Source organism: Melospiza georgiana, chromosome 5 (genome assembly GCF_028018845.1).
Source record: "Melospiza georgiana isolate bMelGeo1 chromosome 5, bMelGeo1.pri, whole genome shotgun sequence".
Lineage (NCBI taxonomy): Eukaryota > Metazoa > Chordata > Aves > Passeriformes > Passerellidae > Melospiza > Melospiza georgiana.
This window is the reverse complement of record NC_080434.1, coordinates 4,037,055-4,064,527: the sequence shown is the minus strand read 5'-3', so window position 1 is coordinate 4,064,527 and position 27,473 is coordinate 4,037,055. Positions and strand designations below refer to the sequence as shown.

The 27,473-nt window shown below is 41.8% G+C and overlaps 1 protein-coding gene across 5 annotated transcripts in view; it reads left to right on the top strand.

The window, feature by feature from the left end:
• Nucleotides 1-27,473, top strand: part of STOX2 (storkhead box 2) — a 144,479-nt gene that overhangs the window by 42,072 nt on the left and 74,934 nt on the right. The window contains exon 1 of one of the 5 annotated variants that reach the window (XM_058023963.1): nucleotides 3,785-4,051. The exons of 1 other annotated variant lie outside the window; for it this stretch is intronic. The gene's annotated coding sequence lies outside the window, so the exon portion shown is untranslated. Of the gene's footprint in view, nucleotides 1-3,784; nucleotides 4,052-7,068; nucleotides 7,149-27,473 lie in introns of those variants that run through there. 3 more of the 5 variants (XM_058023966.1, XM_058023964.1, XM_058023968.1) reach the window with 3 other exon arrangements.

Genomic DNA, 27,473 nt, shown 5'->3' with positions numbered 1-27,473 from the left:
TGGTTGGCAAGGCTAAGGGAGGTGGGAAGGGTTGTGCTGAACTTCCGTGGCAAGAGAACACGAGCAGTTTGATGGTCATCCCTCCAAGCTTTCATAAAATACTAGATCTTGGGCTACAGTGGCAGCATTAGGATTTAAATGCTGTGTCTATTATGCTGTAGCTAAAAGGAGACAAAGTGTCTTAATAGGTAGCAAGGTTTTGCACCTGCTTAATCGAATTATCCTTCTTTGCCATATTTTCACTCCTGTAGATGCTTCTAATAGGTGCTGATGGATCTACTGTGGCATAAGAAAATAACATTTGTGTTGCCTGTTACATTAATTTCCCAGATAAAATGAGGCTACCAGGACGACCCATCTGACTCCTGTGATATTTCTATAAAGAGCAAAATTGAGTACTGCTGTTATGATTAGTGTATTAAAAGTATTAGGTTTGTTGTCTTAGCTGTGCTGTGTTTTCTCATGTTCCCTCTGGTGCTGATTGCTAATGACAGGCTTTGGCAGGAGCCAGCCTAGGCACTCCTTGCTGTGATGGGAACCAGATGGATGGCTTTGCTCTGGCTGCCCCTCCCACTGAGCACCAGGAACAGGACGGGGGGAGCCCTTTTGGGGGGTGGGGGTGGCATTTATAGAAAACTCAGTGAATGGCAGAGAACCAGTTCTTGTCTATCCACCACTTCTCTTCCCTTGAGGCTCCCAGTTTTGCAACATCTAACCTCACCCTTGGCTTCAACTTCTTGGCTTTCAAGCGATTGTGCTGTACGTTACATTTTCATTACTGGTAAAATTGATGGAAAATCACATTTTATTATGTGAAAAATGCAGTGTTCTTTACTGTCAAAGCTCCATTCAGCTGGAAAAAATCTATGTGAGGCACTCTTTTATATTTCATGTATTTTGTGCATTGGTTGGAATGAAAAAATAATGAAAGGCTGTATTTTGTCAACTTTTGCATCTGTCTGACTGGCAGCACTGACTGATTTGTTTTTTAAATGTATTTATTTCTTGCAGTAAGCACTATTATTCTCCCCCCTTTCACGATAAATGCAAATAATATGTGGAATGTGCAAATAATGTGGGAAAAAGAGAGATGCAAATTATTCAGTCCCTCCAGGTAGGTCTGAGAAGAAACTGGAAATGTGACTGCAGCCTGAAAACGTGCTGTCTTTATAGCAGCTGCAGCAATGATAACAGGGCTGCTGTCTGTCTGTGTTTCAGGCTTCTGTGAACACATCTATTGTATCTTTTTAATTTTGTTTTTTCTTCTTCTCTTTTTCCCTTTCCTCTCCCGCTGTGAAACTTTAAATGGGATCTGGGCACTCTGAATGTGTGAAGTACATCCCTCCATCCATGAGCCCTTCTGCCCCTCGTGGGGCCTCTGCTGCTCAGGTGTGGTGAGCCCAAACTGCTGAGGCTCTCGGGCTGAGCACAGGGAATGAGCTAAAAAGCCTTGGTGTTAGGGAGCACAGGTGGATGCTGCTCCTGAGATCCAGGCTGGAATATCTCTTGGCATGAATCAAGCTTCCCCTCAGGGGAGAAACGTGGCTTCCCTTGCTGCAGAGCCATGTGCCAGCTGTGTTGGTGCGTGGGCATGAGTCAGATGGAAGGGAGCCAGACTGATTGGCACTGTGAGACGCTGAAGCTCTTGGGATGCCTTTGCAGCAAGAATAGATTGCAACTGCCTTTGCAATTGCCCCTGACCATGCTCCTGCCTGGGAGGAGTTGTCGTGCCACTCTGCACTGCTGAGCAGTGGGGATGTGACAATGTGGTCCCAGTGACCCATTGAGGATGCTGTGCTGAGCAGTGGGGCCTCTGCACTGCTGAGCAGTGGGGATGTGACCCTGTGGTCCCCATGACCCAGTGGGGATGTGACCCTGTGGTCCCACCATTGGGGATGTCATGCTGAGCAGTGGGGATGTGACCCTGTGGTCCCCATGACCCAGTGGGGATGTGACCCTGGTGTCTCAGCCAAGCTCCTGAGCCCGGTCTGGGGCAGGGGCTGGGGGAGGATGGTGAGGTGCAGCTGGCAGACCCATCCTGCCAGCAGCTGGGGTGCACCCCATGGATCAGGCACACCTGTGATTCAAGATCTCCCTGCAAACTTAAAACAGTGTTTTCTTTTATTACAGCTTTTTTTAAATGTCAGAATTGTTTTCCTACTTAGATCACTGTAATTGCAATTTCAAGTGAAGAGCCTGTGAAAAGAGGTGTCAGGGTGTTCCTTCTCAGCGTTGTTTCCTTGTTCCATGTGTAAAATTCACTCCCAATTTCAGTAAAGATTTTAATGTGACAACAAATTTTCAGTTATTCTAAGTATTAAAAAGTGATATTTTTATTCTTGATAGTTCCATATAGATTTTTCTATCAGTGCAAAACCAAAAAGAAAAAAAGTAAACTCTACAGTAAAAGCTTATGGACAAAGTGTTAGAAGTAAAAGCTTATGGAAAGATCTACAAAATCCTTCTTTATAACTGAGACATTGTTTATTTCTGCACTTTTTGACTCCCAACCCTGTAGGTGTTAGAAGCTCTTCACTGTGAGCTATTAGTCATTAGGAGAACCCTAGTCTGGAGACCTTCCTGGCTGAAGGAGGGTACCTCGCTGTGCTTCTGTAGTTAATTTGCTCCAAAATCCTTGTGAGGGTGCTGAGCTTGTGAGGACTTGCTGGCTGAAGAGTCAGTGGTCAGCAAAGCGTTTGTTTGAGTGCAGTCAAACAGAAGAGGGTTCCAGAAGCTCCTTGTCAGAGCAGTGCCAGCTGTGAGATCAGACAAGGTTGTTCAAGGCTTGATCCAGTCAGGTGAGGCTGGGAAGTCTCTTCCAGAGATGTGGATAGCACATCCCTGCTGGGCAGCCAGTTCCAGGAAACCCTTGATATTTTGATGTTTGTTACCATGTGGCACTTATGGCGGTCAGAGGTAAATATGTGGCACTGTTCTCTCTGTAGAAGATATCCCTCAGATTCTTTGTTTAGGAGGCAGTGTAAGTAATGATCCCACAAGTCTAGGACACTTCTGCATGGTGCTCCCTTCCATGAAGGGGTAGTTGCAAGGGATGAGGACCTGCTTTTTCCTTTTTTAGGGGGAGGTATGGGGCAAGCCATCCTGCCAATAAAGGAGGAGAAAACCAGTCCAACCCCTTGTGTCCCTGGTTTTCCTTGACCTTTTGCCACAGCCACATACAAGTGATGCAGTAGGAATGGTGGTGGTCCTGGTCTCTTCTCCTTTCTCCCCAGGAAGGGGTCCATCTGTCCTGGCTGAAATAGTCTGCTCTGTATTGGTAACCTGGTAGCTGTCGCTGCAGTTAATAGCAGGGCTGAGCCTTGGTGTCCACTGCTGGCAGAAATAATTCTCTCTGTTTATGTTCAGACATAGGGCTGGGACATGGGGCTGTTGCAGCACCTCACTCAGGGCCTGAGATCCCCAGTGTAAGCCTTCAGATAGATGGGCACCTCCTGCAGCTTCAGCTGGGGGTAGAAGACCAAGCCTCACTGGCAGGAGGCAACCCAGGAGGTGCCTGTAGGACTCACTGCAATTTTGCATTTTCTATTCTGCTGCCTAAAGCATTATCTTGCTTGCTCAGACAAGTCATCCACCACATCAGGGACGTGTGGGAAAATAACTCAGTCAGGATAACCAAAGGAAAATAAATGGTTGTGTAGTTGGCCATTTGGAGCTGAGCTAGCTTGGGAATTTTTTCTTTCAGCAACACCCTGAAAAAAAGTAGTGCAAATTGGTGTGAAATATAAAGAGAGTTTGCTTCCTTCTTGCATAGGCGTATATCCAAAAAAAGGCAACAGTAAATCTAGAGACATCTACTGCTAAATGCTTTGGTAGGGCTTTAAAGGATCTGAAGGCTCAGTGCGCTTGACTGGTAGGATATCGGATCTTCCCCACTGAAATGAGCTTTGAATACAAGGGAAGCCTCTGACACAGCAGAGAGGAGAAGCCACAGGGATCACCTGGGGTGTTTTGGTGTGCTGCTCAGGCACCCAGACTCAGCTTCCCCCCTTGATTCTCCATTTGTGCTTGAAGAGAGGATTCCAGACATAATGTAAGTACCGAGGGGAAAACCATGTCCTATGTTATGGGCAGCAAAATCAGACTGCAGTGGGTCAGATCCCAAAAGGCACTGATGTTTGTTACTGGGATGCAGGAAAAAAAAAATACATTCAGGCTATGGCACTTCTGAAAAATGCAGAATTACTTTGCTTCTGTGAGATGTAAAGTGGATTTCACAGCTACTGTTTCTGTTGCTATTTAGGAGACATCAGTGAAAAAGAACAGGATAATGTCTTCTGCTACCGTAGAAATGCCAGTGTAAATTATTTATTTCCTAATTAGTAGACATTGCTCTAATGATAGAGATGTTTAACAACAAGTTATTTGTATCATATCAAACCCTGTATTCTAGAGATGGCTTTTTCCCTCTGTTGGGTGTTAAAGCAGTTGCATGGATTAATCACACCGTAATGCAGCCAAACAGCTCATCCCTGCTTGACTCAGGGAGAAGAGGCTTTTTGGCTTGATACACACATGAGGAAAATCACATCCTAGTTCTACAAAGTATATTATATTTTGAGAATAAAAGCTGAAGTTTAATTAAAAAAAACTAAACAAAACACCTTGTTTTTCCCAGCAAATGAGGTCATGCAGCCTGATTGCCTGGCCCATCTGTTGCTGTTCATAAGTATGTTATATTTTTTTAAAGGCCAATATTAAATGGCATTATGTAGTTATCTACTTTTTTTTTTTTTTTTTTTTTTTTTAATTCCTCTTGGCTTGTCAAGCACTGTCATTGTACCAACCGCTGCTCTTAAAACAGGGTTTTGGTTAAAATAGCATATACCTGCCATCTGGTTGAAAAATGTAAGCTTCCTACACAACTAAGTGGAGTTGAACTACGGTATTAGGAATAGCTCATGTTCTCTTGAAAATAGCAGCTGATGGCAGATTGCAGAAATCAGCCAGTTATCAGTTGTCATTAAGCTATTTGATATCTGACACACAGGGAAAGCATGCTATTTATAAGTATGCAATTATGTTATAGAAGTATTCCTTTTTTTTTTTTTCCTCCTTCCCTTTAACCATTTAAATATGTTGGTTTGACTGGACTGGAAAGCAAAGTCTCCCTTGATATTCACAGAATAGATGTGCTGTAGACTGAATGTGTGCCAGACTGTTTGTAACATTTCTGTCATCAAAAAATGATCTGAGGGGGGGTATAGAAATAAATTTGGTGTTCCTGTGCTATATAGCTGTAGGTGTCTAAAGAGAAATATCAGCTACAAAGAGCCCAAGGAACAGAAATATGTGGAACTAACTAGTAGAAGACTGCAAAGCTAGAAATCATAATGGAAAATATGCATTTTACTTTAATAGGTATTCGCGTTTCTGCTAGCTGGAGAAAAGAACTCAAGTCTTACCATCAACTAAAGCAGAAACACAAAAAGCATAATTATTTGCTAAACCTGGGCAAGGCACCACAGACTCTCAGAAGTGTAGGTTAGTCACTAACATGAAAGCTTAATGCTCACCACTAAGCAAGGACTGGAGCAAGGCAGGGCAGAGGGAGCCACTGGAGAGAGCAGTGGGGCACGGTGATGCTGTGACCTGTTCCCTTGTCACACCTTGTGAGGATGATTACAGAAAACAGAAACAGCCTGCTCGAAAAGAGGGATTAGGAATTATTTTGTGAGTGGAAACGTGAACAAAAAAGCAGTCAAAATAGGATGGGATGCTTTAAGACTAATAATTTTGTTCAGAGGGGGTGTGAGGAGGTGTTATTTTCATGTGGGCTGAGGGTTAGACTCTGATTAATCTGCAGCAATGGCATTGAAATCTTGTGAGCACATCCTGCAAGATTTTGTAAAAAATATATATATGACCTATAAATTAAATATAATACAAAATAAAATAAATTAAAATATAATTCTATATAAATAATATCTGATGAAATCTTGTGAGCACATCCTGCAAGATTTTGTAAAAAATATATATATGACCTATAAATTAAATATAATACAAAATAAAATAAATTAAAATATAATTCTATATAAATAATATCTGATTATTCTCACAAAGTTTTGGTTATATTAGTCCAGAAATGTTTTGAGTACAACGAGGAGTTTGTTGACCCCACTGAAAAACCCCCTATCTCTTCTCCTATATTAGTATGGTCAGGAGAATTAAGGTCTGTGGTGTTTTGGCTTCAGCACAGTCTTGATCAGGTTTGAAACTGTTGGGTTTGAATCTGAATCCTCTTGCTTTTCAAATGACATCTGAGATTCTGGTTGTGAAAGGTCTCTAGTCATTTTGCTTTTAAAAGTTACTTCACCCGTAACCATCCAACCATATTAAAAATGTATTCAGCTTCATAATTACAAGTTTTAGGTTTTACAGTCAGCAGAGGTGTGTTCTAACAGAAAATTAGGTAGCAAAGGTGTGGGTCAGAGGTTGCGGTTTGCTTTTTATTCGTTGGCTTTTCCTCACCAGAGTATTTGAAAATTTTATTGTGGAGACTGATCACGTCTCCCTTGCTTCAGGCTTTTGCAGACCTTCTTAGGCCATCAAAGCAGCTTCAGCAATCTCAGCATTTTGGCAACATTGCAGCTATCTTGACCATAAAAAGACTTGGTGGTGGTGCAGAGAGCACCTTCCACAATGGAAGGTTTGCAGGAATGAGGGATGCCCAGGAGCGGTTGCGGCTCTCCAGGGCTCCTTCCCAGGTGTGTGTGCCACATGCCAGCTCTCTGTGCTTTCCTGCTGTTCCCAATGAAATCAGGCTCTGCAGCTGCTGGGGAGAAGCCTTCTGCTGGCACGCAGGGAAGGCTGGCAGAGGAGGCAGGGGCAGACTCCCTGCAGAGTGAGAAATGCAGATGTTTGTCAGTCCGGGGCAGTTTGACAGAAAGCGTCTCTTCCTCTCCACTTCCCAGACTGCATACAGTTATTTGCAACTCCAAGCTGCTTATTCTCTAATTTAGTAGCTAATGACTCATCTGCCCTGTTGTGCTCCTCCTTCCCTCCCAAGCCACCAGCTCTCCCTGCTTGTTCACTTGCTCACCAGCCGACTGGAGCAGACCTGCTGCCTGCTTTAGTTCCCTTGGGCTCGGCCTTCGCAGGTCCTTTCAGCCTCCCCACCCTGGCAAAAGGTCAGTGAAAGCCCATTTATCTGCCTCTCTTTCTTTGATTTGTAATTTTTTCATGTGTTCATTGGCACAGCAGATGGCTAATAGAAAAACCCCAATCAAATAATCTGAGTGTGTCTTGTGGGGGGTGGTTGGCAGAGAAAATTGTGAGGGAGAACAAGCACTCGTGGATCAAAAGTAGCTGTGTAGGCAATTTTATTTAAACACAGAACACGGTATTTTATTTTGCTTCTCACATTTGAAGGAAAAAAATATTAAAAATGCTGACTACAGTTGAGGAAAACATTTTTTAAGTGTATCAAAACTTGCAAAGGTGATCAGGAGTGGTCCTTGGTAATTAGATTTCAGGCTGAGAAGCATCCTGGAAGACAAGGACGCTTCTCAAAGGAGCTTGATGGTTTTGCAACTACATAAAAAAATGTTTCTTTATACTGTAGGCAGATGCCAAAAAGTACTAGATATGGTGGCATGTTACACCTAGAATTTTTAGGTTAGGAAATGATGTTGCAAAAGGCAGTTGTTTTTTCACATGTGTTCTATGAGTATTGCATGTCCAGATGAATTTGTTTTGTCAGGTGTAAATGTGAGAACTTACTCTCAGCAGTCCTGAAGTACTAAAGTTTTCCCAGCAGAAACTTGTCTTGGAAATGAGTTTTCTGGGACATTGTTCTGGTGTTGTTCTCAGGTTAATTGTTCTAGGTCAAGTTTTCATGTGGAAGCTTAAGTCATTTTCTCAGCTTCTCAAATTCTGACCTCTTTATGTCAGTGGGGAATCTGGTAACACCCATATTTAGGCCACCAGATGCACTGCATTATGAGCATGTGGGGCTTTTCCTTTTATAGGGGAAGCAGGAGGTGAGAGAAAGGAACTCTAAAACTGGTTTTGTTTGCAGCAGCATATAATTTGCCTTTGGCTTAAGGGGGTATCTTTTCTTTGACTTGGGAACTTCTGCTTGTACTAAGAGAGAGCTAGAAAAGGACAATTTTCTCACTGTGGCCTACGTTCCTTGAGAAACTTTAGTTGTGTTGGAAAAATCTGTGCTCTGTCTGACCACACAGCCTTTAAAGCAGCAGCAGCCAGAAAGGTTCTGGGGTTGCCTAAGAAGTTGCAGGGCTAAGGAGACCTTCCCAGCAGGCAGTGCATACCTCAGGTGCTTTGCTGAAGGGCTGATAAAGCCATCAGTTCCAGCTGGGAGCTGCCCAGGAGCACCCTGCAGGCCTTCAGTGCTGGGGATGCAGATCTCTCTTGCTCCTGGTCCTCACAAAGTAACCACAGCCTTTCCCCATCATCTCACGTTGCTCAAGATGAGAACATGTGTGCTGAAGTTCAGGAGCAAGTTCCATGGGCAACATCCTATATAATCTGTCTAATCTGATTTTTTTTTTTTTATTTAATTGAAGTTTTATGTCATGTAGTGGTTGCTGGTGCCAATAGGTATTTTGCATATATATTACTGCATATATTGCACAGAAAATTAGTGGTTTGGGTTAAGATCAGGAAAGAAGAAAGAATAACTTATAAAGTCTGTGAACTTGGCACAAAGCAAGTTGTTTGGGGGCAAAAATGGTAGAAGCAACATGAGGCCCATCAGGGCAGTATGTTCTGGGATAATGGCTTTCCACAATGTAAGAAAGCAGATGTTTAGGGTTGTATGCATGTAGTGCAGGATGTGCATGTAATTAACAGTCTTTCTGTTTTTCTTAAGATACTTTGGAAAATTATGTGCTGAAACCTAAAGTTAAAATCTCTGAGGACAACTGCTTTCAGTTTAAGAAATGGCAGGTATTTAATTTATGGTACAACCTAAAGTTCTGGTGCTCACCTGCCTGCAGGTTATGATGGACAAAACCTCTTTTGGAGTGTATATATGGACTGTGCTATCTTTGTACCAGAATGTATGTGACATTTTTCTGTGATCACCAAAGTCCTCTAGGGAGGAATATGTTACAGTTGCCATTTTGCAGCTGAGGGCATGGCAAAATACATGACCACATACTGTGTTTTTCTCCAGGGCTTCTGTTTCATACCAGCTACACAGGTATATGAGGGAAAATACCTGGGGATTCAAGGGAGGGATGCTTGAATCTGGGCTATTGTGCTGGGAAGGGTGTCCTTGTCCACAAGGCAATGCACTTGTGGCATTATTGCATCACCTCAGGGGCTCATACATCTTCTCACTGACTGAATATTTTCATAAGAAGGTACAGGGAGAACTGGAAACTAACATGCTTTACCTGAAATTATGCAAGGATCCTTATTAAATACTTTCTTTTTGCTGTAGGGTAGACTTGCTTCGTGACTGTGGTTATTATGTGCAAAAATAATGGTTGTGAAGCACTCATTAAACCCTGCTGAAGAGGATGATTTTGGTGTGTGTGTGTGGGGGGGGTTTCCCATGGGTTCAGGAGGCATTGTGCCCATGTCTTTGTGATTTTGTACTGTTCAGTGTGAAAGAGAAGTACTTCTGCTCTAGATAATATAAAGAACTATCAAGAGGCTTTAGAACAACAATGTCCTTTGGACTTTTTAGAAATGAAAGCATAATAAAGATGTTTCCTTGACTACAGGAAAGATGCAGGCATTCATGTGTACAAGTGGAGCATTACATTACCTTCTCAGGTAGCAAGCAGAAGCCCACACAGTGTTCTACTTGAGGACTGATTTGAGTTGCCCTTGGAGCAAGGTCCTCTCTAGATTAAAGGCTCAAATCGAGTCATGTGAGGTGCTGCAACTGCATGCATACTCTTTGCTCATGACAAATGTAAAGTTTTTTGAATTATTTGGCATCTCAAGTAAAAGCCCTGCGGTTAATAGTGTAGAGAATGTTCAGCTGATGCCTGGTAGCTTCACTCTTAATTGACTACTGAGAAAAAAGGAGGAGTGTAGGTTTGTATGCTGCTGGGTTGTTTTCATTGCTGACAACTCCCAGGTAAAGCCTTGCTTAGCAATGAAATGCAGGTTAGCTCGGTTTAAACCGGAACAGGCTGAATTCAACCAGCCAACACAGCCAAATTCTTGAGGATTGCCTGATGTATGATGTTCCTCAGCCCTGATTTAAATAGATGTTTGGCATCACCATTGCTCTGCTCCTGTCACCCAGCAGAGATGTGAAGCATTCAGCAGGGCTGCAGGACGAGCTGGATGGAGTGGCTCGTGACCATGGAGCAGAGCCCCGAGCATCTCGTCTCACTTTGGATCATCAGGGGGACTTTTAGGAGCAGGAGTGGTGGCAGTGATCTTTCCATTTGTCCATTGCAGTGCCTACCATGCTCTTCTTGCTTCAGACAGACCCTACTGGAGCCCCTGGATTTCTAGGAAAAAATACACCAAAAGCTTAGGACTGGGCTATCTGGGACAATGCTGGCTTAGCAGGAATGAGAGGAGTGGGAAAGACAGCTCCCTTGCTTTCCTCCAGGGGGAAGGAGGCTGGACAAAGGAAGTCAGCTAGCTGTACTTGTCAGTTTATTCAAAGGAAAAATGAAGGAGAACCCTGAAACTTGGCCAGTTACATAGATTCCTTGGGCAGAGCCAAGCACAGCAGTGATAACAACCGTCTGCCTGTACTCAGTCTGTGTAAGATAGAAAAAGGATGTACTAATTAATTCTTCCTCCTTCTATGAAATCTCCCTTAACCAGGCTAGAACAAGGATTATCAGTTTAGAAAAAGGTTTTTAGAACAACTTTACTGCCATAACATCTTTGTGCCAGTTTTGGTTAGTGTGGAGCTCTTGAATGCTTCGTGTCTCATGCAAAATTAGATACCTTATGTTTTCACATCTTACATTTTTGTGTCTGTGCACATGTGTGACATGCCTGTTTAATGCAATTTGAATGCATGCAAATTACATTTTTTATGTCCCCACTTCCTTGAACAGGTTTTAATAATGATCAACTGTTGATTTGGTTTTGAATAGAATGCTAATAAACTATTTAAAACGCACAAACTTTGCTTCTGGAAAATATTCTTAGTTCATGAAATGGATCAGAAATAATAGAAATAATAGTCTGCTGCAAAAGAATTTCCATTAATCTTCTTAAAGGCGGGAGATAAGATTTCAGAATCAGATTAAATATTTGTGTTCCTCAGTTCTGTCTGACAATTAATCCTCTTCAGGGTTGCAGTTGGTCTGCATTTACCTCTTTCATGTTGTGCATGAAGGACCTTTTATAGACTCTTAATGCACATTTATTTGGAAGTTGAAAATTGCCCTGGAGGCTCGGCCATCCCCTATGTTTGTTTGTCTTTGTTTTGTTTTAGCTGAGAGCAGGGGGAGAGGGGCACTTCCCGCTGCCCTGAGTCCCGTGGGAGTGCCAGGGGTGGTGTGTGGGCCACGTCCCACCGAGCTGCTCAGCTGTCATGAGCATCTCCTGATTCAATCTCACGCTGAGGGTGCTGTGCACTCCCCCCACCCAGCACCTCCACTCGCCCAGCGTGCGTTTCCCGCTGTGTGAGATGTGGGAGATGAGGTGACAGCTTGCTTGCAGGCAGAGCACAGGATACTACATGGGAAGAGAGGATGTAAAAAACACCTGCTTTAAGCTGGTACTGAAGATATTTGCGTGATTTATTAGTATTTTTAGAAAACAAGGGCAATTAAGGAGATAAATATTTGTCATAGATGCAACATAGCGTGTTAATACCAGATGATGTCATTGTTCAGTGATGCTTTGCATATTACCTCTGTATGCAGCAGAGGGCACTAAGTGGTGCTTAGCTTTTAAAGTACAGGAAAATTCTGCATTTTTTTTTCCTTCATCACCCAGATTGCTGCCTTAAGAGTACTTCTCACAGGTCTCAATTACTGACTACTACTTTTTTGTGTATCTTTGTCACATTTGTTACATTTTGTCCTCATAAAATTTAGAGAGATGGCCCATCCAAGGACAGTCTGTCACCAGGTTTACGTTTTGAAAAAAAAAAATCAAATGTTATGTCAACTAATTTTCTGAGTTGATTTGCAGTCATCACTGTCATTATGATTCCTCATAAGTTTCCAGGCACAACCACGGGGAAACTGGGGAAGACCTAGACAGACTTCTCATCCTGCAATGATGGTGTAGATGAACTCCCAGAAAATCAGGGCCAAAGTCTGAAGAATTTGCCAGCCACCACAAGACTGGAGACAGAAGTATTTTGATGATTTCAACAGCAATGATATTTTGCACAATGACATAATCACTTCTCTCAATATCAAAATAATCTAAACTTTTCTGGAAGCTGTATGATATAAAAGATGTGTGTGATGGTTCATTACAAGTTTCATAACACTACACTAGAAAGTAGTTTATATCACTACCATCTTTTGAGTACATTTAATTTGCCTGGTTAGAAATTAAATTTAAATAAAGCAATAGTTCATTGCATTTACATAAAACGTGTCAGGGATGAAACCATTCCTGATGGTAAGAGATGAGGTGAACTGCTTCTTCAAAAATAATTTGAGGGGAAATAAAACTGGAGGGAGATGGATTTAAAAGCAAAAGGAGGCAATTCTTCATGCCAGAGGCAGAACCTACAGGACTTCAGGTGATGCTGTGAGTGCAGAAAGCTTACACAGGCTGATGTAAAGGTTGGGCCATCCTTTGGCAGAGAAACCTCACAGAGGTTAGAGGTTACTCAATAGAGGAGCCAGAGCAGGCACAGCAAATCCTCTGAGCTGAAAATGGAGCAAGACAGAGACTCTTATGAGAAGGTGTAAGTGCCACCTTATTCTTCCCTGGCTGTGTACTGCTGGCCTCTTCAGTAGACTAAATATTGGAGTAGATGGTACTGGGGATTGCTGGGGAGTTTCTTCTATTTTAATGGAGTTAATGATTAAAATCTAAAAAAAAAATCAGGCTGTTGAAAGCAGTCCTTGTGCAAATGAATCACAAATGTAAAGTAATTTCAGGTGCATGACAGACTACATTCATTGCTTTGCTATCAGACTATAAATCATTTTTATAAACCTCTGCCTCTGGAAGAGTTCTGCTATATTTGTTTCAGATGGCTTTCAAGCCTCACTTAAGAATGTGTTTCTCTAAATGTTTCCAAATGCTACCTTCTTGTACTTTTGTTGTTGAGTAACTTTCTAGAATGGTTTAAACCAAATAATTGTGCTATTTTTGTTTCATCCCTAATCTCCTGTATTCAGTTGGTCCACTAATACATCTCCAGTGTGCAGAATGTTCAATTAGTAAGGTGAATAACTGCTTTCTTTCATGTATTATTCTCACAATCACGCTATTTGAGCTGGTTACAAATGCCACCTGCTATTCAAATGACCAAAACATAGAAACATAGAATTCTGGGCTAAATTAATGTGCATCCTGTGGCCACAGTAGTAGGTCCAGTCTTGTCTTCTAGCAGAAAGGCAGCTAGTCCTGGTAGGGAGTTAGAGCTGCACATCCCACACTCACTGCACCTTAGTCCAGCAGAGCTGTGCTGGTGTCAGACATGGCCTGACACCTCTAAAGGAGCCTCTCACTGTGTGTGCTGTGATCTCCCCTGCCCTGCACGGGCTGGTACCGAGGCGGGGAGCCCATCTTACTGCAGCTGCAGGGAGTTTGCACAGGGGGAACAGGGACCCAGCCTGTTGTGGGCTGTTGCCCTTGCAGGGTTTGCTCAGAGGAACAGGGACCCAGCCTGTTGAGGGCTGTTGCCCTTGCAGGGTTTGCTCTGGGGGAACAGGGACCCAGCCTGTTGTGGGTTATTCCCCTTGCAGGGTTTGCCCTGGAGGAGCAGGGACCCAGCCTGTTGTGGGCTGTTGCCCTTGCAGGGTTTGCCCTGGGGAACAGGGACCCAGCCTGTTGTGGGCTGTTCCCCTTGCAGGGTTTGCACAGGGGGAACAGGGACCCAGCCTGTTGAGGGCTGTTGCCCTTGCAGGGTTTCACACAAGGAGCAGGGACCCAGCCTGTTGGTGGGTTATTCCCGTTGCAGGGTTTGCACAGGGGGAACAGGGACCCAGCCTGTTGTGGGCTGTTGCCCTTGCAGGGTTTGCACAGGGGGAACAGGGACCCAGCCTGTTGTGGGCTGTTGCCCTTGCAGGGTTTCACACGAGGAGCAGGGACCCAGCCTGTTGCCCTGCCCGAGCAGCGCTCACCTTGCCGCCGGTGCCAGCCCGTGCCCGTGCAGGGCAGGCTGTGCACATGCCAGGGGTGCCAGAATGCTGTGGGTGCTTGAGGCAGGTGGGCACTGGGGGCTCATGGGTGGTGGGTGCCATATTTTTGCCATCTTTTTGCTTGGCTGGGCTTTTCCATGGCTGGCTGGCCTGCCAAGGCTTGGAGGGTGCTCAGAAGTACGTGATCGAGGTTTGATCTGCATTGCTTTAATCATCCCAAACAAGCCAGTCCTGTCCACATGCAAATACTCAATCTGTGTAACCCTTTTGTGTTTCATATAACAGTTTTGTATTTTTCTTAGTTTGGTAACTTCTGTCTTATGAGAATCAGAAACAATCCCTTTGTTTGCAGTTGGCCCTTTTGCTTATTTGCATATACAATTTCAGATCAGCATCATTATCTCATGTTCTGCTTTCTCCTTCTTTCTAGCCCAGAGCAGAAAGCGCCCGTGGTGGGCCTGCTGGGATGGTCTAGAGACATGCAATATGCCCCCTGGGAAGGGGGCTGAGGTGGGGCAGAACCAGTTTTCAGATGTAAGCTGATGGCAGCTTGAGCCTGGGGCTGGCGGGGCCTCCTCTGACAGGTGAAAGGTTTTTGTGTGGTGATGAGCTCAGTGAGCAGTCTTCATTCTTCTTCCCGCCTTAAGCCACTCCTGTGTTAAAAGTATGTTCCTTATTTTCTTCTGCCCTTCTTCCCCATGTCGAACAAAGCAGTTTTATCATGAAGTTGAGCAAAAATTTAAATCCTTTAATTTTTTTAAAGGCATTGTACAGGTACATTTGCATTAAAGATAAATGAAAGATTGAGATAATTTTTATCTGCGTATGTCAAAAGCTACCTTGTCCTTCTATCAGTGCTTGTTGGTTTAGGGAAAGCTGATATGTAGCCCACAGACAATAGATGCTTGAGGAACATGTTTTTAATCTCTTGTTAAGGTATGGGGTTGGCACTAGAAGATGTGAGGACTTTGTTATAACACTGCTCCCAGCGTGGTGCTGGGTGAGTTCCCTGGGATGCTCGGGAGAGCAAGCAGTGTGCTGGGGTGTGTCCCTTTAGGGGAAACAGTTGGAAGCTGCTGGGAACTGATTTTCTCCTTGTTTTTTTGCCCTGGGATTCTGAAGCCTAGTAAGAGCCAAGTGGTTACTTTTGCAGTTGTGGGACTTTGGGCTTCTGTTAAAAATAAATTTTAAAATATGATCCTTAAGGACACTGCAAATCACTGAACACCTTTTAAAAAGAGAGTGTGCCATGTTGTGTGCCTCTGTCTAACTTGCTGTTGTATCTCCAAGAGCACTGGGGGGCTATTTCAGTTACTTGCATTCCAAGCTACAGAAATGCTGTAATATATATCTTTTCTATAATTAATAGATGATACAGTTGTGTGTGATTAATAAACCCCAGTGACATGACAACCCAAGTACTTGGAAATTTTTTTCTTTTTATTTTGAAGTATAGTGAATAGGAAAATGATAGTTAGTGATTTCACATATTTTGGAAAAAGGATTTTTTTCCTGATCTGGATGGAAGTTTTTGTTGTGTTTGCATTAATGTATGAAATTTAGTGTTCTTTCTTTGTTGTAGAATAAATAAAGATACCATGGGGGGGGGGGGGAAATTGTTTCCTCTGTAGACTTTAAATTACTGTGCAGATGTAAGTGTTGCATGTGTTTATGCCTGTTAATTTTTATTGAAGTAAGATTTTCATGATCCCCCAGAGTTTCATGGGTTTTGTTTTTCTTTTAAGAAACACTGCAAGCAAATCCAGTTAGAATAACTCGAAACAATGTTATGGGAGAAGAAAAATATATTTTGATTTTGCTTTTTGATGGCTCGACATACAGACATGTAAAATGTAGGATTGTATCAATGTGCTTAGACCATCTCAGAATATTACATGCTGGAGGAAGGGAGTCAAATGCTACAGCTGAAGCAGATGGTGTTCATGAGTCTGTCTGTGCAGCACTTCCTACACCACAGAGTGGGTGGAATGATGGGAGTAGAATTCTCTGCACTGTCACAGAGCTCAGATGCTGCACCAGATACAGCACCAGGCTGTCTTGCACCAGATGTTGGTGGGTCAGAAGGGAGCATCCTGCTTGGAGTTCAGCTTTTTTTCACTGTACCTGATTCCTTATTTTAGGTTTCAGTCTCCAGACTGCTGCTGTGGGATCTGCTGTACCTGTGGTGCCACTCAAGTCCTCAGGACTGCAGGGAATTGTTGCAGGAGCTGTTTGGAGCTCAGTAGTTTATTCAAAGACACTCCCCTGTCTATCCCCATGGTAATATACCTATGAAGAGGATCTGATCCTTAACCAGCTGATCAATGCAACCATCCTACGTCCTGTTACACCAGTATTACACCCTGCTCTGTGAGGGTGCCTATAAACACATTCCTCATCACATTTACATCCTGGCAATTTGAAGAATCTACTGAAAAATATCTTGCTCTACTTTCAGGACTCTACCAGTATATAAAATTACACTGACTACTTTGAATCCTTTACTTCCTTTAGTTGCACCACAAGAACACAGTGAAACTCTGCTAGTGGGAAAATAGTGCAGAAGCTCTTTGTCCATTGCCTGCTCTTTGCAGGCTAGGGGGGGTGGTTGCCTTTACAATTAACCATAGCTGAGGGCAGTAGCATTCTTGTAATTGCAGCTAGAAAATACTTCCTGGTGATTTTCAGGGAGGTTAAATGGTCACACACTGATCTTTCCTGATTTTCAGCAATTTGTTAGCTAAAATATTTTAACTCTTTTCCCTAACACTGTGTTTTTACATAATTGGATTTAATGTCCCTAGAAAGGCTGCATTATTTTTCTATGCCCAGAAGATAACGAGAACAATTAAAGTGAAGATAATGAGATCAGTCCTAAAGAGGGGGTGAGATGATCTAAGAAGAATCTGTATTTTTGAGGCTGGTTCATTTGACAGGACTCAATGACAAACAAATGGTTGCCTGTTGCTTCAGGACCATATGACAGTATTTTTGTCATGCATCACGCAAGGTTAGCATGGGGGTTGCATCAACAGGGAGTACTGAACAGAGAGAAACAGCAGTTCCTGAGGAGTGAAAAGGATATAGCCAGTAATTACAGACTGGATGGTGTAAAGGGTATAGCCAGTAATTACAGACTCACTTCCCTGCCCCCGAGGACCTGAGCACTTCTGTCCTGTCTCCAAGCCAGTGAGCAGGGCAGCTGTAACACTGATCCTCTTTTAACCCTTTCTTGAGCTGTTAGATGCCAGTCATTTAACTCCCTGGCCCTGGGAAGGGTCAGGTGTGACCTTCATGGTTGTGGGAGAGCCCATAATTGGAGGGTAAATACCTGATGCCCTTGTGTTGTGTGTAGGTAGAAGTATGTACTGTGTATATAATATACATAATATACAATATTGCTGCTGCTAACATAAGGAAAGTTACTTTTTTGCAAATATGTGAGTAAATAAACAAGTTGAGCCCACATAAGTCATCAGATCAGGAGTGATAACTCACTGGCCATCTGTTTCTCTCTGTGACTCTGTTTTTGTTGCTTGCTCTTTGGATACAAAAATGTATCCAAATGAAGGCACTTCAGCTTGCCATCTTCACATAATTCTTTTGTTGCAGACATCCTTGGGAATGTTGAGTGTCTATGTTTTATTTCTGACTCTGAAAATCATGATATCCAGAAAAAAATTGACTTAAAAAATGCCAAGCAAAACATGAAGTTATATATTAATTATAAACATGATTTATCCAGTTTGTCTGAATAACTGTTTTGTTGCTGGAGTTATTTAATTTTCATCCAGAATGAGTAACCCCCTGTTCAGTACATGTGAAACTCTACCTTGTGCAGGAATATCTTGAAACTTGTGTAAACATAATTAATAGGAGCATTAAGTATCTGATAACTTGCCTCCACTATTTGGGAGGTGTTGCTGCTTGTATCTCTTAGGTTCACATTGCATTGTAATTTACATTCACGTTGCTGTATATATCTCTATAACTGACTGCATGCCTCTGCTTTGAAAAGGGATTGGACACTTCCTGCCATCCAAGGTGCATAGTATCTCATCTTTTCATCAAGAAGGCAGAGATAGAATGTTGTCTGGATATGTTTTTTGTTTTGTCCACTGAATTTACTCACAGCTGGTATGCCTAAGTGTCTTGTACATTGTTGTAAGGTTTCAGTTTCTTACCTGATTGTTCTGGGGTGGTGGAATACAGTTATCAGAAGCTGGATATGGTGAAATTTGTGTTTCTAACTGTCTTCTCTTGGACTAAAATCTATTGGTTCTGAAATCACCAAGCTTTGCACTGATTTTCAAAGTTGTAGCAGTGAGAGAGAATGCAGTTTTCTGAAGTGGTAAAGATAAACAGGAATATGTTCAGACATCCACTGAACCAGGATCTTGCCACTTTTGAAATGGCCTGCTCAACACCACAGCTCACAAAAAGAGAAACGTGTTATTGTAGTCACATGCTCAGAGATCAGTGTTCTTGTTTTTGTCTTTGTGTTGGAAATGACTGGTAACACAGAAACAAGAATACAATTTCATGCAAATATGAAAAAAAATCTTACTTTTATAATGTTTCTGTTATAGATCTCATTAAAATGGACAAGTCTTATCAGAAAGATGTGATTTTTAAAAACTCCTAATACTGTTGAGTCATCAACATTCTTTTGCAAATAATGCATGGTTGGTTGCTTTAGTTGAGCACATAGACAACCAGGAGTTTAATTTCATACTGAAATATTATCTTTTCCTCTTGGGTAAACCAGGCAGACTGATGGTGGTTGATATTACGTGCAGTGTGAGGCAAGGCAAGACTGAACTGTGTCAGTTGAATCATTGCTTCTCATTCCTCGGAAGTTCTATGGACCTGATCCCCTTCAACCATAAATTGCCTTCCTGCTAGGGTTTCTTTAGGGATGGTTTTTTAGCTGTATGCTTTGCTGAAGCCTAGGTTCAGGTTACAACTGCCTGGAGTTTGTTCTTACTTGTTTTATAGAGGTAAGGAGTCCAACAGACAGGCAGAGATCGCTGTGTATCTTGAGATGATTCCTGCCATGAAGAGTGAGGATTGAATGCAAGGAGCATTTTTGGCTACCAGGGCTATATCTAGCAGTGCCTGCTCTCCAGATGCTTCAGAGGCTTTGTGCCACTTCCCTGGCCTAAAGCAGGGAGTCAGGGCCTCTGTTTCAGAAGACCCTCATCTTCTTTCAAACTGTGGAGAGACAATATTGGCTGCCTGTATGACTGAGTTACTGAGGCATGTTTCTCTGTGTGCTAGTTTGGCATGTTATAAAAGATGTCAGTGATCTGTAATCATAGTTTCTGTGCTTGTTTAATCATTGAGGAACAATAATTCTGCTCACCCTCCTTTGTCTTTCATCCTCCTGTGTCTCACCTTGCCAAAAGCATGCGATGTTCCTGAGCTTGCTGTAACCTTTCAGTCTTTTTTTTTGTAGCTGGAATATTTCTGTCAGCAGGCTTTCCCTCCTGTGAAGGTACCCCAGTATTACACTGATGTCAAAAGCAGAGGAGAGCAGCCTGTCAGACATGCATGTAAGTCACAGCAGTGGCAGTTTCTGTGAGCTGGGCTGTACTAATTTGCAGATAACCCAAAATTAAACATCTTAAATGATTTCAAAGTGCAGCAGCCTGATTCTACAGGATCACCAGTGATTTAAGCATGCATTTGCTGCTGGCTGGAGTACTTGCTTCCATTAACCACTTCATCTAGTTGGAGGTTTTAAACTCCTGGTACCTTTCATGACACTGAAGTCCAAAGGCTCCTCAGACTGTGAACGTCACTATGACAACCAGTTACTTTTCTCCTCAAGTACACAATTTGTAAATTTGGGCAGGGATGTTTTTATGGATGTTTGGTGGAACATCTTGTCAGAACCTAGTACGGATAAGGCTCACAAGACCTTATGAGACAAGTAAGCCAAACACAAGTTCTTCAAAATGAATGTAAAACTCGTTTTGTCATTGAGTTTATGATAACCAAATGAGAAAGGAGAGACACTGAGTGTTCAGGGTGAGACAGGGCACAGAAATAAGGCTTGTATCATCCTGTTTGCCTCCAGAAGAATGGAAGTGGACAGGGAAATGTAACCACCTCCCAACAGTTTGGAACCACAAAGCTCATTGCTTACAGCTGGCCCCTGTGTCAGTGGCAGGGCATCATTGCGTTTGCCTGCTCCCCCACACTGCAAGCAAGGCCCTCAGAGTTTGAGGTGACAGTACTTGGCAAAGCTGGTATGCTGAACTGATTGCTTTTTTTTTTTTCCTTTTACCTACCTTGAAAATCCCATCCTGCATAATTACCTGGTTTTGTTGAGAAAAGCTGCAGTGGAAAAAGGCTTGTTAGTTTATGGGATAAGAGGGGATAAAACAGGTTTCTCAGTCCCTGTTCCTTTTGTGCATGCTAGAAGGCTCTTGGCAGAAAGATAGCTGGATTTCCAGGGCAGCAGGGAACCACACTGGCTTCTATTGCAGTAATTGGGCAGATGCTACAGAAGATGATGCAATAAAACCTATATGTTACTTCTACATAGCTGGGCTTTTAGTAATTGCTGTAGGACCATTTACTAGGTAAATAATTCATTTTTCCAGAGAAGAATTAGGATACAATATATACATTGGAGAGATTTATGAGAGCTAAAAGGTAACAAATCCATATATTGTTAGCTGTTTATAACATTAATTTGTGTGCTTTATTTAATTCCTGAATTTTATTCCAAAAGCTTCAGACACTGCAGGATTGAGAAAATGGTGGCTGGAAGCAAAGCAACTGAGAAATGTATTTGAAAAGCCTGCATATGATATCCATTCCTTTTGTAAAGAATATTTCCTTTATGACCTCCTCCTGCTTTGTATTTAACATTTCAAAGAACTTTGGGGACACTCTGTAGGCTGTGTCTTCACGAAGCCAGTAGCCAAGGATTTAGAGTATTGTCAGTGCTGGCCCAAAGCTGAAAACTGCAGGCGGTTTTAATCTCAGGGTGGGGGGTGGGTGTTTAAACCCAACCTTTTGTGTTCAGATTAGGGAGCGCAGGAGGATAGACTTAAGGGGTGTTAGTGAGAATTTTTTCACTGGCACTTCAGTAATAGCATCAGGCTTTGGAAATACTTTTTTCCAATTCTTTGTTATTTCAGTAATTACTGTGCGGTGGGTAGAAATCCATAGGGTTTGTGGTTTTTTTAAGTACCTCAGCAATGACATGGGGATATGGGCAATTAAAAAAAAGTACTTGTTTTTATAACTTTTTACTCTTTGGATGACTGTGGGCACTTAAATGCCTTTTCAGATAGTCTATCATTGTTTCAGTCCTGATGTCTGTGTTTATTTTGTCTTGGTTCCATCAGCTAGGATAATAGTTAAGATCCATCTTTAGAGAGGAAGGAAGACAAAAACAATTTGACACTAGCATCATGCTCTGACAAATCTGAACCCTGCCAGTTGTGAAGGCAGATTGTCTGATCTACTTTACACTGTCTGAGAGATGGAAAGGTTACTAAACATCTTCCCCATTAAGAAAAAGATCAAAGGCAAGTCTCTGAGCACCTTGCATTTGGAGTTTCTTTTACTTCGTACAACAATCTGTGAAACCTTTGCCCTGAGTATTTGCTGATTCCTGGAATAGCTGGGGGTAAAAAGCACTTGAAATTTTTGTGTATGGGAATATGGTGACTCCTTGCTAAAGTTTCTGAGATGATCACCATAACTAATAAGATTTACCACAGTTGGGTTGTGTAGGTATTGAGTTCAGCTCAATAGTGATCAGTTTTAATGAAGGCTAAAGAGTTTCTAGCTCTTAATTTTGTACATGATTCTTTCAAATAGAATTCTAATGCTAGAAATTTTACTTTTGTGTAAATGGTCTCACTTAAGATGTTTGTTTCTTTTGAGAAAGATATTTTTGGGTTTCTGGAAATTTTAAATGTCAATGGTTCTCTGTGCCTTACAAAAGTTCATTGTAATACATAAAGCATTTTGAAAGAAATTTTATCCTATGCTACTGACATTCATGTCCTTTAAAGGATGGAAGTATGGTTTTGTGGTAGATTGTGGTAGAAGTGAGGAGTCTGCTTTTCAGAATTACAAAGGAATTTTCTTATTAAATTTTCTAATTTGATATTAATTTACTTCTCCTAATTTCACAATTTTATTTTTATTTTCACAATGATATTCCTTTGTCATAAGAGATTTTTTTTTCTCCATAACATCTATATTTTTCACTTGTTATTATCCTTGATCTGGCCAGAAAGTTATAGGTTGCAAAATTCACACCAGAGGTGGTTCTTGACACTGCAGTGTTGTGCCAGAAACATTTTGCTAAGGTGAGGCTTTGGATGCTGCTCCCTTCCACTTAGCTCCACAGAGGAGTCAAAGATCTTGCACTGACCTGCAGAAATCTGGGAAGTAACTGTGCTCTCCTAGATTTAAGCCTCTCTTTCTGTTTAAAACAATATTAATTAATAACAAACCAACTGACAGCCCCACAGTAATATAAAAGGATTTATAGAAAAAGGAAGTAGCAGAGCTCCGTGGAGATGAAACTTTTGCTTTAGCAGATTGCTACTGTTGTATAGAGTATCACTTAGTAAGACAAAAATTATTTTGTTGCACTAGACCCCTGAGGAAGAATTTAACTTTCTTACAAGATGGTGGGAGAAGTTTGAGACTCAATGCTATAAAATGTCTTTTTCTTGTTCCTCTACCAGAATACAAAAATCTCGGCATTCAGGAGAAGTGCTAAGAACAGCTTCTACAGAGGCAAGTGCAAGTAGTGCCTGCATAAACCTTCATCTGAACAGGGCAATGGGAAATTGTCTCTGGTTGCATGCAGGTGGGTAATATCAGAGATTCAAAAGCCCAGTGGAGGATGGCAACAAGCTGTGGTAACCAGGGCCAGTCAGGGTAGGTGTCCCAGGAGTGAAATTATCCTTCTGATGGGCACTACTGCAGAATCAGAAGAGAAGGGACAAACTCCAGGTCCCACTGAAAACCAGTGACTAAAGAGTACCACCTTCACAGGAACAAACTGACCCTGCAGTGCTGCAGTCTGGGCCAGAGGACAAGCAGACTGATGATTTTGCCTTGATTTTCCAGAAGCCTTTGAGTCAGGCGTGTGTAGAGTCATGTAATTTTTGTCTGTTCTTCTGATTTCTCTCTAGAGTTTTTTCCTGCCCAAATGTATGTGCCAATGAGACAGCCTCTGAATCTGAGACTATAATAAATATCTAAGAAGTGATTGAACTACTTTTCTGTGAGGTGAGAAATTGGTACTTTTTTATTTGTAAGTTTATCTCTTGCTTACATTTTTTTCAAACTTATTGGTAGAAACCATGCATTTTCAGTACTAAACCACAATTTTGAAAGCCTGTTAAATTTAGGCAGAGCTTTGTGCACATATGGAAGTAACTGAATGACAAGAGGTTGTTTACAAAGGGTGGAGTAGCCTCTTGAAAATTTTTCTAAGATTTTAAAGATCTCTGCCTCTTGTACATGCTATATATATACAACTATAAAATATAGTCACTATATTGCACAGCTGTATAAGCAAGAATTTTGAGAGGGCCCTTAGTATGGGTTATTCAGCAAATGTTCTGCAGTTTTATAGCAGCTGCTGGGATTTAGTTTCCTTGGTATGCTGCTTTTAGGACTGCCCATCAAATATGTTCATTGTCCTCTTTGCAGGACAATGCAAGCCATGCAAGATGCAAAACACTGCCCACTTCTTACTACCAAGGGCCTTTTTTTCTTAGTGCATTTTTTCTTTAAAAAGTACCTGCCTGACACACAGAATCTCCTTGTTTGTGTTGATGTAGCACCCAGAAGTTTCACGAGAGCCCAAGGCCTGCACATGCATGGTGCCATCTTTGCAACATAGACTCTGTGGAGGAATGGGAATAGATAGACATAAAGATGTGGGAATTAATCTCTAGGAAGATAATTTGTGATGGCTTTTACTGCTGGTGGGACCTACACTGGCTGTTGACTTCTTGCTCTCCATTGTTTCAACTCCCAAAGCAGAAGGTTAGGCTGTTATTCTAACTTCCAGTACAGCTGGTCCCCATATATCAGTGTGTTACTTAAATACCAGGGTACTAATGATATGTGACACCAGTGGAAAACAAGAAAGCTGAGACCAACATTTTTGGCATATCTTTTGCTACTATATCCTTTGGAAGAACAGCCGGTGAATGAATTGACTTGTGATTTGAATTGCTGTAAGTCCACATCTCCAAGTTTTAGAATTCTGTTATATGTGAGAGGAAATTTGTGCAGGATTCATGGCTCGTCTCCCTCTCTTGTTAGTTTTGTACACTGAGGAGTTACAAGCCCAGCTTCCACTCATTTTATCTAACTTGCATTGAGTCAGTGATAATAGGAGAAGAAAAGCATGCATCAAAACAAAAGCTGTATCCTACAAGTGTTCCTGTTTGTACACTGGCTTTTAGGTAGATTTGGGCATCCAGATTGAGAAACCTTCTGCATCAATTGTCTTCTGTGCAGAAAGAGCACAAATGCAATCAGAAGGTCTGGCATGAAAAAGAAAAAGAACGAAAACAGGGGAGCCTTTCTTCTCATTACACAGACAGGTTTTTCTTAAAAGTCATGCAAGTTAAAATAAATACCACAGCACATAAGGCAGCACACAGAAAAATGAATCGGTGAACTACAGCACGTGTGCAGCAGCAGCGCTGCATTCCTGTCATCACACATTCCCAAAGCATAACACTGAGAGAAATATGATCTGAAACTAGTTTAAGAGGTGCTGTAAGTAAGCCAGGATTACTACCATGGTATAACACAACTGATAGCAAGACTGAAGACTTGCTTGTGATAGGCTTTGAAACATTTTTTCTTTTTTTCTATTTGGAAATTTTTTCACTTACACCTTTGCCCTTGGGATTTTTTTCTTTCCCTTTTTGGTGGAGTTTCTCAAATGCTCTCTTCAAGAAGAGAGTTGTCTGGGCAAGCCCAACTTTTCCCTTGCCAATAAATCCATCAAGAAAGGCTGCCTCTTTTTGTGACCTGGACCACAAGCATGGATTACAATTACTTGGCTTCTCTTGCATATTTGAGTAACAACAAGTACTAGTGAGAGGTTACAAATTAATAGTGTTAGTGTCAGAAGTCCAAGGGCTGATGTGAAAGGGTGTGAGTGAGGTTTCTGGTTTGTTCTTGCTAGTATATCTGATTGCAAATATCTGGAAGAGAAAAGTAGTGCTTCCTACAGACAAAGACAATTATGGTGTATTGCCAGACTGCCTTAACCCGTAAAGGATTGCTTAAAAACATGTCTTTCAGAGTCTGAGCTCTTAACCTTTGTTAACAGAGAGATAAAATAATCCCCACATGAAAATGGTGAGTTTACGACATGGAAAACTTTCTTCTTCGTGGATTTATAATGTGCTGGCAATGTATTTTCTCAGGAACTCTATTATGCAAGGCTATAAATCTAATAAACCTATAGATTACCAAGGCCTGTGATGTTATACATGAGCTTGGGGTTTTTCACAAGTTCATAATTTCATTTTTCCCACCTCTTCTCACACTCCATTTTTCCTCCCCCTCCTCTGCTTTCCAACTGTTTGTACTATAGGCTTTTCCCCCACTTTATTTTTTGTTTAGTCATTTCTGCTCTCCCTCTCCTACTTTCAAAATCCCTGCAATTCCTTGCCAGAATCTCACAGCATCCTGTCTCCCCCTTTTAAAATGTTACAGGTTGTGATGGTTTTGTTTTCATAGGCCACAGAAGGACCCTCTGCTCCCTGTTTGTGACTGTGGCCTTCCTTAGTGCAAAGTCTCCCATGTGTCCCAGTATTGCCAATGTTATTTGTAGTGTTTGTTTCTGAAGCTGGGCAGGGGGAAAGGACCCCTATCATAGACCTGCAGTGTGATGCCACAGAACTCTGTGTGGCACTTGGCATCTTGGGGGTGTTAGCTCCTCCTGTGGTGTTGGCTGCTTGTCAGGCACCAGCTCAGCTGACAGCAATAAAGTGAAGCCCTCCTAATTTCCTCCGTGAGGCAGCCAGATCAGGCTGTGTGCCACAGGCAAGGTAAGGCAGAACCCAGGCTTTTAATGCATATTTGAGAGAAAATTATTTTAGAGGTGTAGCTTGTCTTAGTGAAGAGGGGGATTTCCTCCTTGCATGTCCTATTATTTTGCCTTTTTTATTTTAGTATTCGGCTTGTGTGCTTATTTAATTTGAAAAACCTCATGCAGTCAGTCCCCAAGCCAAGGAAGTAGCTAAGGCAGTAACACCAGCCCACCCTCTTACTGAAGCCTGCTGCTGTCCCTATGGAAACTTGTTTGTCATAGGAAGGAAAAAAAAAAGTAGTCCCAGCTGAAACTTGAAATACCGCATTACATGAGAGCAATTGCCATATACGTACAAGCATGCATACACATACGCATGCAGAGAAACACAGATACAGCTCACCATATTGCACTCTGCTACATAATTATTTTTCAGATAAGGAAAAGTGAACCTTGAAATAGGAGCTGAGATCCCAAAGTTTTAACACTGCATTAGCCACTGATTTCCTACACTTTTCTGGGCAAGTTATGTCCTTTTCTGTTTTCCATCTACAAAATGGAAAGAGGCCTGCTCAGCAACTAGTAAATGTTTATGAAGATCACATGCAATAGATATTCTTAGTAAGATTTGTTTTCTCACTTTTTAAAAGATAAAACATATTTTCAGAAGCAAAAACTGAATTGTTTCTCCAAAAGACTTCAGGCTCCTTATGAACTTGGGCTGAAGAAGGGTTGTGATGGAACATCTAAGAATCCTTTGTAATGTCTGATATGGAACTAAACTTCTTTTTTGAAATTCATACTGTTAAATCTATACTTTTGAAATGGCTACTATTATATTGCCAATTCTTGATAAGGAATTGTTAGGTTATGAGGCAGGCAGGATGCCTAATTTTTGTTTAGTTCAGACCTTTTCCCCAAGATCTCTATGGTCTATTTATCCAAGCATCACCTCTCCCTCCAGTAATGCAAGATAGAGATGGTTCCTGTTGGACTTTAAATACCAAATTATAAAAATGAATGCTTTATCGTATTCTCAATAAAAAGTTTCTGAGTTTAACCTTTCCCTTATTAAACAAAAAATCTCCCCAAGAAAACAAACAAAAAATCAAAACCCAAAACAAAACCCCCTCCAAAGAATTATGGATGAATAAAAAAACCCAAAACCACAAGCTTTG